Genomic DNA, 12,014 nt, shown 5'->3' with positions numbered 1-12,014 from the left:
CATATTTAAAAAGACATATTTTTAAAAATATATTTTTTAAAATATATTCTTCAGATTTTTTTTAACATATAAAAAATTAATTTTATCAAGCACAAATGATGTAAAGCGCTGAGCAAACTGTATAATAATAATAATAATAATAATGAAGACATTTGCAGTACAACAGACCTTCAGATTAGACTGTAGAAAAAGATATATAATTGTATATGCATTTTAGAAATCAGTAATGGCTGCTTTCTAGGCTAATTGGCAAGAAATAGTAAAACAAATGGCATAGGGCGCTGGACACTGCCGTGGAGGAAATGTAACAAAGCAAAAAAAAAAAAAACAATTGGGTGGGGTGCAGTGATTTTAAAAAATACTTTAAGTGAAACAGTAAAAATGCAAAATTCATTTAACCACTTACCAACCGCTCATAGTAAATACATTGCAAATGCGAGGCAGTTGCAGGCACAATCACGTACCTGTACGTCTGCCCTTTCTTCCGGGTTTGGGGCGCACACGTGACTTGTGACTGGACGCAGTCCAATAACACAAACACACAGAACTCTGCATGCATAGGAACAACAGTCAGGCTGTTTCTTCTCCCTGAAAAGCAGGGAGAAAAAACAGCCAGATTGTAAAGTAAAAGCAGCAGACATTACATACATTACACATTGTTAGGCACACAGCTAACCCCTTGTTAACCCTTTCCCAGTCAGTGTGATTAGTACAGTGTCAGTGTAGAGTATTATTACTGATCACTGTATTAGTATCACTATTGATGTCAGTTTCAGTTAGTGACCCACCCAGATAGTGTCTATTAGCACCAGATTGCCCACCACCCTATCACAGTCCCACACAGACGCTGATCACCTCCATTACTGTATTGCATCTATAGCTGTGTAAATATACTTAATATAGTAAAATAATATAGTTTGTAGATGCTATAACTTTTGTACAAACCAATTAATATACACTTACTGGGATTTTATTTTAACCAAAGACATGTAGCAGAATACATTTTGGCCTCAGTTTATGAAGAAATTAGATTTTTTAAAAATTTTTTACTGGATATGTTTTATAACAGAAATGAGAAAATAGAGTGTTTTATTTTCTAAATATTCAGTCTTTTTTTGTTTATACAGTAAAAAATAAACACCCAGCGGTGATCAAATACCACCAAAAGAAAGCCACAGTGCTGAACAGCAAGAAAATGCTCTGGTCATGAAGAAGGTAAAACCTTTCCAGAGGTCAAGTGATTAAATAACATGTCAGCGGGATGCCTTTAACCTACCTATTAAGTAGTGCATATGTAAGATGTATACAGCATACTACAGCAAAGCTGCCATTTACAAAGAAAAAAAATGCTGTCTAAATTGCTGGTAAATGACAGTTCCAAGCTCCTTCCTGTTTGTAGGCAAACTTATTCTAGACCCTTATCCTAGATGAATGTCTGGTATAGATGTTAATGTTCCCCCCTTATATACTGTTATCCTCGATGAGGGATCCCTCATGACATCACTGACCAAATGCACTGTTAGCTGCCAATGCACTACTGTAGGCCTAAAGTCATACAATCTATCAAGTTGAGCTGAAAGTGCCGTTAAAGCCATATTACCAAATACACATGGATCATCATTAAATACAACAATTTAACAACGCATATATAGCACACATTAAAATAAGTGCCCCAAATGCTGTTTTCTCTCTTTTATATACTTCAGTCACAGCACAACTGCAACTTGTTCTCCACCACAGTGCAATCTAGGGGAGGAGCAAGCGAGAATCCACTGATGAAGCTGTCCAAGCTGACTGGGAGGGAAGAGAAGCCGCCGATATCAGATGGGCAGGGAGGTGCTAGGGTTTACAGAACTAATCCTCTGTGAGGCTCTCTCTTCAGCAGGTGAATGCTACTCTCCCTCCTGACAGCTTTCAGCTGCTGCATAGAAAGTCACACAGAGAATCAGTTCTGTAATTGTCCCCCACCACCCCCATCACCCTCCCTATGCTCCATCGTCTTCCCCCCCATAACGCTGCCCGATTCCCTCCTCTGCTCTCCCTCCAGCTGCTGCAGCAGATTGTGTCAGAAGTGAGAGCATGGGAAGGGGATTGTAAATATGTAATATTTACCAGACCCTTCCTTTTTTGAATGAACACAGTAAGTGATCAGTGCCCATTACTCACTGTGTTCATTCATAAGTGAAGTATAGTAAACTGTATTTACTATGCTTCAGGTTTGTGAATGAACAGGAGGCTCTGTACAGAGATTTCTGTTCATTCACTGTCTAGTACAGCTGAGGCTGCAGAGAAAGAAACTTGGGAATGTATGTTCTCAGTATCTTTCTCTGTTTTAAAAGTGAGACATCAGGGGCCTGTGCAGACCACTGATATTTCACCAACCCCCCCCCCCCCCAACAGAGTTGAACAAAAATAATTTAAACCTTTTTTAAAAAATAATTGGAAACTCTAAAGAATAATTAGAAACTCTAATGAAGTTAAAAATGTAAAAAAACACTACAATATATTAAGGGCTCACTCACATGGGTTCTCCAGCAAATAAGGTGCGAATGAGTGATTTGTTTGTTTTTACTCTATGTGGACACAACAGCTGCATGAACAAAACCAAAAGTTCTAATTTGATCCTGCATCCCCATAGCATGCCAAAGCCTGCCTACACACAGCTTCCAGCCACATTAACAAAAAAACTGAATCACACTATACAGGCCACAGCACTCATTTGAATGAGCCCCACTGCCTCAGTCACACACAGAGGTTTATTCGTCAACCCAATACAGTTTTATCTTTTAGATTTGCCAGGACTCTTCTAAGTTATGTTGTATTTGTGTTTTGATATTTTTTGGGGAAGGAGCTTTTTTTTTTTTTTGCACAATTTAAGAGTGATTTTTGTGTTGAGCACTGAGTGGAGTGTTATATATGTAAAAGATAATGCACTATGTTTTTTTTTTTGTTTTTTTTTTTTTTATTTTGAGGTATTTCAGAATATCTAGGATTGATTTCCTTCTAACTGCATCAAGGTGGAAAATTGGGATTTGGACATTGGACACAATTACTATTTAAAAAAAAAATTTTTTTTGGACACAATTCACATATTTTTATAGATTTTTATTTTATCTTTAGTTTTGATTATATGAATTTATTATACTTAATTTATGGTTATCACAAAAAGGTTATGTGAGATTGTATACTTTCTAGGGAGAAAGTGTGACTTTTTGTGGGAGTACAAAAAAGGAATTTGATTGATTAAGTGATTTTAGCTGAGCAGCCTATCATTTTCTGCACTTCTTTATATGTTTTCCCCTCTCCAATCAACTTTTTAACCTCCTTGGCGGTATTCCCGAGTGTAGCTCGGGGTAACATTTCAGTACCAAGAGCGGTAACCCCGAGCTACACTCGGGAATACCATGCGGCACTGCTCCGGCATTTGTTCTTCACTTACCTTACCCTGCGCTCCCGCGATGTGTCCCCTGCAGCGTCCCCGGCCATCTCCTTCGGCCGATGCCGGCATCCGGCTTCTGTGTCCTGTCCCTGTGACGTCGGGACGTACGGGCGCCGCTGGCGGCGGGAAATTTAAAAATTTTAAATAATGTCATTTTTTTTTTTTTTACATTTTACATAGTAAAACATTGCTGCCTCAACCAATTTCACATACATTTTGTCCCTAGTGCTTTGTCCTGCGCCCTGCCTGCATTTTGTCTGTTCTTTCTGCCTGGAAACTGAGAAACGTCCATGGCGTCCAAAAAGTGTCCCTTTAGGTCAAAAGCGGTTTAGATCAGCTAGAGAACAGCGATAGTAAATCAGAACCACTTGCAGAATTGAGTGATAATGATTTGTGGGGAGATTCGTCATCAGACACTGAAAACGATTCTGCGACTTTGCTCAGCGATGTGCGAACTTGGCGCTATATTTCAAATTTCAGTGTTTTTGGTTTGATTATATTATTGAATTAAATGTATTAATATTATATTATTATTTTTTATGATTATTTATAGAGATGAGCGAATCGAACCAGGCGAACCGGAATTCGATTCGAATTTCAGGAAATATTCGATTTGCGTCGAATCCGAAATTTTGCCTACTTCGGGTGCGCGAATCGAATATTTCCCGATCAGCCGGCAAAAGTGTCCCTGCAGTGAGCTCCGCTATTTCTGACAGTTCTCTGACAGAAGGAACACATGTTTAGCGGTTGAAACATTGTATCTATTAGTTTCCATTTAGGATACAGATGTTTCAACCGCTGTACATGTGAAGAAGCTGTCAGAGAACTGTCAGAAATAGAGGAACTCTGCACATACACTTTTTGCCGGCTTGGAATTATTCTTATTTTCATCCTACTTCTTCTTCTTCTTCTTCTTCATCCTCATCCTCATCCTCAGAAGAAGAGGATGAGGATGAAGAAGAAGAAGAAGAAGTAGGATGAAAATAAGAATAATTCCAAGCCGGCAAAAAGTGTATGTGCAGAGTTCCTCTATTTCTGACAGTTCTCTGACAGCTTCTTCACATGTACAGCAGTTGAAACATCTGTATCCTAAATGGAAACTAATAGATACAATGTTTCAACCGCTGTATGGAAGGAATGTCCCAGAACTGTCAGAAATAGTCTATTTCTGACAGTTATGGGACATTCACTCCATACAGCGGTTTCAACCGCTGTATGGAGGGAATGTCATAGAACTGTCAGAAATAGACTATTTATGACAGTTCTGGGACATTCCTTCCATACAGCGGTTGAAATATTGTATCTATTTGTTTCCATAAATGGATCCATTTATGGAAACAAATAGATACAATGTTTCAACCGCTGTATGGAGTGAGTGTCCCAGAACTGTTAGAAATAGTCTATTTCAGACAGTTCTATGACATTCCCTCCATACAGCAGTTTCAACCGCTGTATGGAGTGAATGTCCCAGAACTGTCAGAAATAGACTATTTATGACAGTTCTGGGACATTCACTCCATACAGCGGTTGAAACATTGTATCTATTTTTTTCCATAAATGACATTCTGCAAATACACTTAGAGGAGCGCTGCAGATACACTTTTTGCCAGCTTGGAATTAATCTTATTTTCATCCTACTTCTTCTTCATCTTCTTCTTCTTCATCCTCATCCTCATAAGAAGAAGAAGAGGATGAGGATGAAGAAGAAGAAGAAGAAGAAGTAGGATGAAAATAAGAATAATTCCAAGCCGGCAAAAAGTGTATCTGCAGCGCTCCTCTAAGTGTATCTGCAGAATGTCATTTATGGAAAAAAATAGATACAATGTTTCAACCGCTGTATGGAGTGAATGTCCCATAACTGTCAGAAATAGACTATTTATGACAGTTCTGGGACATTCACTCCATACAGCGGTTGAAACCGCTGTATGGAGGGAATGTCATAGAACTGTCAGAAATAGACTATTTCTGACAGTTCTGGGACACTCACTCCATACAGCGGTTGAAACATTGTATCTATTTGTTTCCATTTGTTTTCATCTCCAAGGGCATTTAAATTAAAGGTACAGTGTTCTGCACTAATTTAAAGGCTCTCTGAAGCCTAGAAACCCTTTTAATAAGTTAACTTCGTAGCGAATTAATTCGCATCGAATCGAATTTCATACTGGAATTCGCCGAATCAGCCGAATCGAATTTTTGAGAAATTCGCTCATCTCTAATTATTTATTAAATTATAATTTATGATTTTGTGTTTAAAATTTTATCACCCCCGGGATGTTTAATAGACTCTTGTTCAGACAGATTTCAGTGAGTTATTCCTAAATATTACAGCCTACAATAAAAAAAACTACATATTTCCATGCAAAATAATGGTACCGCTTTCAGTACCAAAAATCGGAAATAATCATACCGCCAGGGAGGTTAATCAAGGTACGCTGTTCTTCTGAACAATGTCTGGAACGACTGTCAGGGCTCCCGGTAAGACCAGAGATGCGTGAACTGACACAGGGAAACGCAGGCTCAAGTATGGTGTAACAATATAATTTATTAAGGGTTATACACAAATATAATGCACAATATAACAAAACCAAACCTCCAACTGATAATGGAATGTACACAGATAAGAGCAGTCAGGGCTGGGGAGGTGGAGTGGTCAGGCGGGCCGGGTCAGGAATCATCGGGCAGACAAGACACAAAGCAGTAGGCAGAGCGTAGTCAGACGGGCCGGGTCAGGAACAATCAAGCAGACAAGGTACCAAAGGAGCAGGCTGGAGAGTGGTCAGGAATAGCCGAGGTCAGCACAGGCAGAGTTCATTCAGGGTCAGGATCAAGCAGAATCAGGAATCAGGCAGGAAGCAGACAGGATGCAGGTACAGGGGCTCATGGGAAACATCACCAAGGCCCTGACTGCAGGTCTGGCCATTCCTTAAATACACCTCCTGCAATCAGCCTCAAGTGATGGCTGACTGCAGGAGTGAGCTTCTGGTTGCTGAGAGCACCTGCTGGCCAGCCCTGGTACTGCAGCCCACAAGGCAGGTGAGTCCCACCACCATTGGAAAGTCCATTCCTGACAGTACCTCCCCCTCAAGAGCGGCCTCAGGATGCTCCAAACAGTCCGTAATGGCCCAAATGTTCCACCGCCTGGGTCTGGCAACTGGCTGGACATCCCACTGCCAGAATCAAGTGATTGGCTGGGTCTCCTGCTGATAGGCCTAACTTTTTGCAGGAGACCGCAGGAAGGCAGATTGCTGGACACAGGATTTCCAGAAGCAGGCTGGGCATCAGGAGCCGGTACATTAGGCTGGGCAGCGGGCGGAGGCACGTCAGGGTGGGCAGCAGGCAGAGGCACGTCAGGCTGGGCAGCAGGCAGAGGCACGTCAGGCTGGGCAGCAGGCAGAGGCACGTCAGGCTGGGCAGCAAGCAGAGGCACGTCAGGCTGGGCAGCAGGCAGAGGCATGTCAGGCTGGGCAGCAGGCAGAGGCACGTCAGGCTGGGCAGCAGGCAGAGGCACATCAGGCTGGGCAGGGGGCACCTGCCCATCAGGCGAGGCAGCGGGCACCGAGTCATCTGGCACGACAGCGGGCACTAAGCCATCAGGTGGAGCAGTGGGCACCGGGCCATCAGGCGAGGCAGCAGGCACCGGGCCATCAGGCGAGGCAGCAGGCACCGGGCCATCAGACGGAGCAGCAGGCACCGGGCCATCAGGCGGAGCAGCGGGCACCGGGCCATCAGGCGGAGCAGCGGGCACTAGGCCATCAGGTGAGGCAGCAGGCACCGAGGCATCAAGCTCGACAGCGGGCACCGAGTCATCTGGCAGAACAGCGGGCACCGAGTCACCAAGCTCGACAGCGGGCACCGAGTCAACTGGCATGACAGAGGGCACCGGGTCATCTGGCACAATTGCGGGCACTGAGTCATCTGGGACGACAGCGGGCACTGAGTCATCTGGCACGACAGCGGGCACTGAGTCATCTGGCACGACAGCGGGCACCGAGTCATCTGGCACGACAGCGGGCACCGAGTCACCAAGCTCGACAGCGGGCACTGGGTCATCTGGCATGACAGCGGGCACGGGTCATCTGGCACGACAGCGGGCACCGGGCCATCAGGTGAGGCAGCAGGCACCGAGGCATCAAGCTCGACAGCGGGCACCGAGTCATCTGGCAGAACAGCAGGCACCGAGTCACCAAGCTCGACAGTGGGCACCAAGTCAAGTGGCACGACAGCGGGCACCGAGTAATCTGGCACGACAGCGGGCACCGAGTCATCTGGCACGACCGCGGGCATCGAGTCATCTGGCACAACAGCAGGCACCGGGTCATCTGGCACGACAGCGGGTACCGGGCCATCAGTTGAGGCAGCAGGCACCGAGGCATCAAGCTCGACAGCGGGCACCGAGTCATCTGGCACGACAGCGGCCACCGAGTCATCTGGCACGACCGTGGGCACCGAGTCATCTGGCACGACAGCGGGCACCGAGTCACCAAGCTCGACAGCGGGCACCGGGTCATCTGGCACGATAGCGGGCACCGAGTCATCTGGCACGACAGCGGGCACCAAGTCATCTGGCACGACAGCGGGCACCGGGTCATCTGGCATGACAGCGGGCACCGAGTCATCTAGCCAGACCATGGGCACCGAGGCACCAGGCCGGACCACGGGCACCGAGGCACCAGGCCGGACCACGGGCACCGAGGCACCAGGCTGGACCACAGGCACCGAGGCACCAGGCTGGATCGGATCATCAGGCTGGATCCCGAACACCGGGTCATCAGGCTGGATTGGGTCATCAGGCTGGATCGGGCCATCAGGCTGGGTAGCGGGCACCAGGTCATCAAGCTGGATAGGATCATCAGGCTGGATCGGGTCATCAGGCTGGATCGGGTCATCAGGCTGGATCGGGTCATCAGGCTGGATCGGGTCATCAGGCTGGATCAAGAACACCGGGTCATCAAGCTGAATCGGGTCATCAGGCTCGATCGGGTCATCGGGCCGGGCCGGGTCATCAGGTTGGATGGGGTCATTGGGCTGGATCACGAACACCAGGTCATCAGGCTGGATCAGGCCATCAGGCTGGATCGGGTCATCAGGCTGGATCGGGCCATCAGGCTGGATAGCGGGCACTAGATCGTCAGGCTGGGTAGGAACATCAGGCTGGGTAGGAACATCAGGCCGGGTAGCGTACACTGGGTCATCGGGCATCAGGGTATCAGGCTAAATTGCGGGCGCGAGGGCACCAGGCTGAACCACGGAATGCGGGTTCTCAGACAGCAGGCTGACCGGTTTAGATACTGGCAGGATGGTACTGGTTGGAAAGAATTTTCGCCTTTTCCTGGTTTTAATTACTGGAGCACTGTAAGTAAGTGCAGGTTTGTAAACGGATAGAGCAGCTGTAGGCAGAGAAGAGCTGGGGGATGGAACAAAGGAGGGAGCAGTTGCTACAGAGGACTTCTTTACAGGGTTAAAGGCAGGATAGGTGCAGCGAGTGGGAGCAGGGGACTGACATATTGTAGCTAGCAGGGTATACTAGGCTGTCATTGGGGGTGCTGTTGGGAGTGCAGGAAGAAAGCTTTGAGCAGAGGAATGATGAGAAGCAGGACTGGTTTGTTGCAAGCTGACTGAGGCTGGGTGTAGCAAGTCTGCCCAGGACTGTAGTATGGGTGAACACAACTCCGCTTACACATAGCCTGTCTGACCAAAGACTGCACTGCGTCTATACACTCCACTAGCACATGAGATGGACAAGCTGCATAATGCTCATGGAAGCAATCTGGATCCTCCTCCAACAACCATACCAGCGATTCTACTTGATCTGCACTGAATGGGGGAAAAAAGTAATCCCTGCTTTCAGGGGTACTAGATGAAGCCAACTCCACACAAGCCTGAATTAATGGTTGCACCTCAGAGAACTCTGTGCCCTGATCTACCAGGGAATGCGCGACCCCTATGCATTCTAGCAGCTGATCCCTGGTATACTCCTGCAGAGTCTCATAGGCATATTCTTTGTCATCAAAGACTAGCAGACACAAGTATATAACCTCCTCCGGATGCATCCTTCACAACAATAAGCCAAGATGGCTTCCCTGTGCAGCCACTTCTGGTCAGGAATGGCCTTGGTGTAATGTCAGGGCTCCCGGTAAGACCAGAGATGCGTGAACTGACATAGGGAAACGCAGTGTCAGGGATGAAGGTGTGACCAGAAGTGTGTGGACTGACAGGGAAACGCAGGCTTCAGATATGGTATAAATAAGACAATTTATTAAGACTAACAATACAAATATAAATTGCAGTGCACCAAACCCCAAGCTAACACAAATACATACAACAAGGTGAAACAAACCCAAACCTAAACTGATATAGATACACAGGTACATACACATATAGAGCACAACGTAGTCAGGCAGGCCGGGTCGATAACTATCGGGCAGGTAGGTACAGGAGGAGCAGGCGGAGAGTAGTCAGGTCATGAGCCGGGTACAGCAACTAACGGACAGGTAGGTACAGGGGGTCAGGCAGAGAATGGTCAGGGTCACAAGCCAGGGATCAAACAGGAGAAGTCAGCAGAGGTCAGGATCAGGCAGGGTCGGCAACAAGTCAGGCAGGAACAGGAATGCAGGTTACAAGATACAGGGGCCCATGGAAAAACACACACCAAGGCACAGACTGCAGGTCTGGCCATCCCTTAAATACACCACCTGCAATCAGCCCCAGGTGAAGGCTAATTGCTGAAGTGAACCTCTGGTTGTTAAGAGCACCCGCTGGCCAGCCCTGGTACTGCAGCCCACAAGGCAGGTGAGTCCCACCACTATTGACAAGTCCATTCCTGACACGCAGGCTCAAGTATGGTGTAACAATATAATTTATTAAGGGTTATACACAAATATAACGCACAATATAACAAAACCAAACCTCCAACTGATAACGGAATGTACACAGATAAGAGCAGTCAGGGCTGGCGAGGTGGAGTGGTCAGGCGGGCCGGATCAGGAATCATCGGGCAGACAAGACACAAAGGAGTAGGCAGAGCGTAGTCAGACGGGCCGGGTCAGGAACAATCAAGCAGACAAGGTACCAAAGGAGCAGGCTGGAGAGTGGTCAGGAATAGCCGAGGTCAGGACAGGCGGAGTTCATTCATGGTCAGGATCAAGCAGAATCAGGAATCAGGCAGGAAGCAGACAGGATGCAGGTACAGGGGCTCATGGGAAACATCACCAAGGCCCTGACTGCAGGTCTGGCCATTCCTTAAATACACATCCTGCAATCAGCCTCAAGTGATGGCTAACTGCAGGAGTGAGCTTCTGGTTGCTGAGAGCACCCGCTGGCCAGCCCTGGTACTGCAGCCCACAAGGCAGGTGAGTCCCACCACCAGTGGCAAGTCCATTCCTGACAACGACCCATTTTCCTCAGAATTTCAGAGAGAAATGCACTGTAACCAGCATGTACAACATTTGCTGCCTTCCTTCCTTAAATAAGGGCAATAATTGCCACCTGTTTTTCAAAGAATGAATTACCTCACTAATAGAACTCCACACTGCTATTATTTTGAACATGCCCCTTTCAATTAGTGATTCAATTCCACAGAATCAGCAGCATGCATGTCATGACGGTTGGGTCTGTTGGATTTCTATTACTCTACTACACCTGCTAGAAAATTATTTGCCATGTAGAAATATCATTTATACCAAAACCAGTAATTGATCAGGTTAGGGATGTCTGACTGCTATTATTTTGAACACAACTGTATAAAGCACCTACCTCCTCTCAACATCCCCCGCATCCCATGATCCAACAGTTCTCTTTCTGAATTTAGCCACGAATATCATCATTTGTAAATGAATATATGCCCATTTAAAAGTATTTTGTAGTTTACATATATATTTATCTTCATAGCTCACAATGCATGTTCTTTTTGAGAATAAAATGCTTTTGCTGCTACCACATTTCCGCTCACTTCAACTGTAAGCGTGTGAATAAATGGCTAAAAAATAATTTTCTACTGTAACCCTACCACCACCATAACAGTTAGAATTTGGACTGTCTGCATACATTTATTTAAACATTGGGAACCAGGATAATGCCTGGAAAGTATACAGGGATGCTTTCTACTTTATAGTTTAGAATCTGTAATATGTGTAGAGTAAAGCTTCCCATATCAAACAATTCTTTGATATTTGCAATTTAAATCATTTCAGTCAAGTATTTGACTGTGAATGTGTATATAAACTAAATCAAAGCCCAATAACTGGAGGAATGCTCATTTGGACTAGTTGGGAAATCTAAGTCGTGTAAACAATAAAAAATTGATGACACTCAAAAATAATCAATAATAATAAACAATAAACATCTATTAAACTGGTTGTTTTGGTATGCAGTCCCAGTATGTGAAAATAAGGTGAAAGTGTGCTAAATTCTTGACTGTGAACTCCGTATTAAAGTGACAAGGGCTCCACTGTGCTCAAACCGGTTCCCCACATGGATTTGCACTCGCCATCATCCCATGACCGTCTATTTCTAGGATGGTCACTAGCGCTTTTATTGGGACTATCCCAAAGTACAACGTGATGTTGGTGACCAATGT

The sequence above is a fragment of the Staurois parvus genome, unplaced genomic scaffold, assembly GCF_062004578.1.
Source record: "Staurois parvus isolate SC_StPar_1 unplaced genomic scaffold, SC_StPar_1.0 ptg000172l, whole genome shotgun sequence".
Lineage (NCBI taxonomy): Eukaryota > Metazoa > Chordata > Amphibia > Anura > Ranidae > Staurois > Staurois parvus.
Note: the sequence above shows the minus strand (reverse complement) of the source record.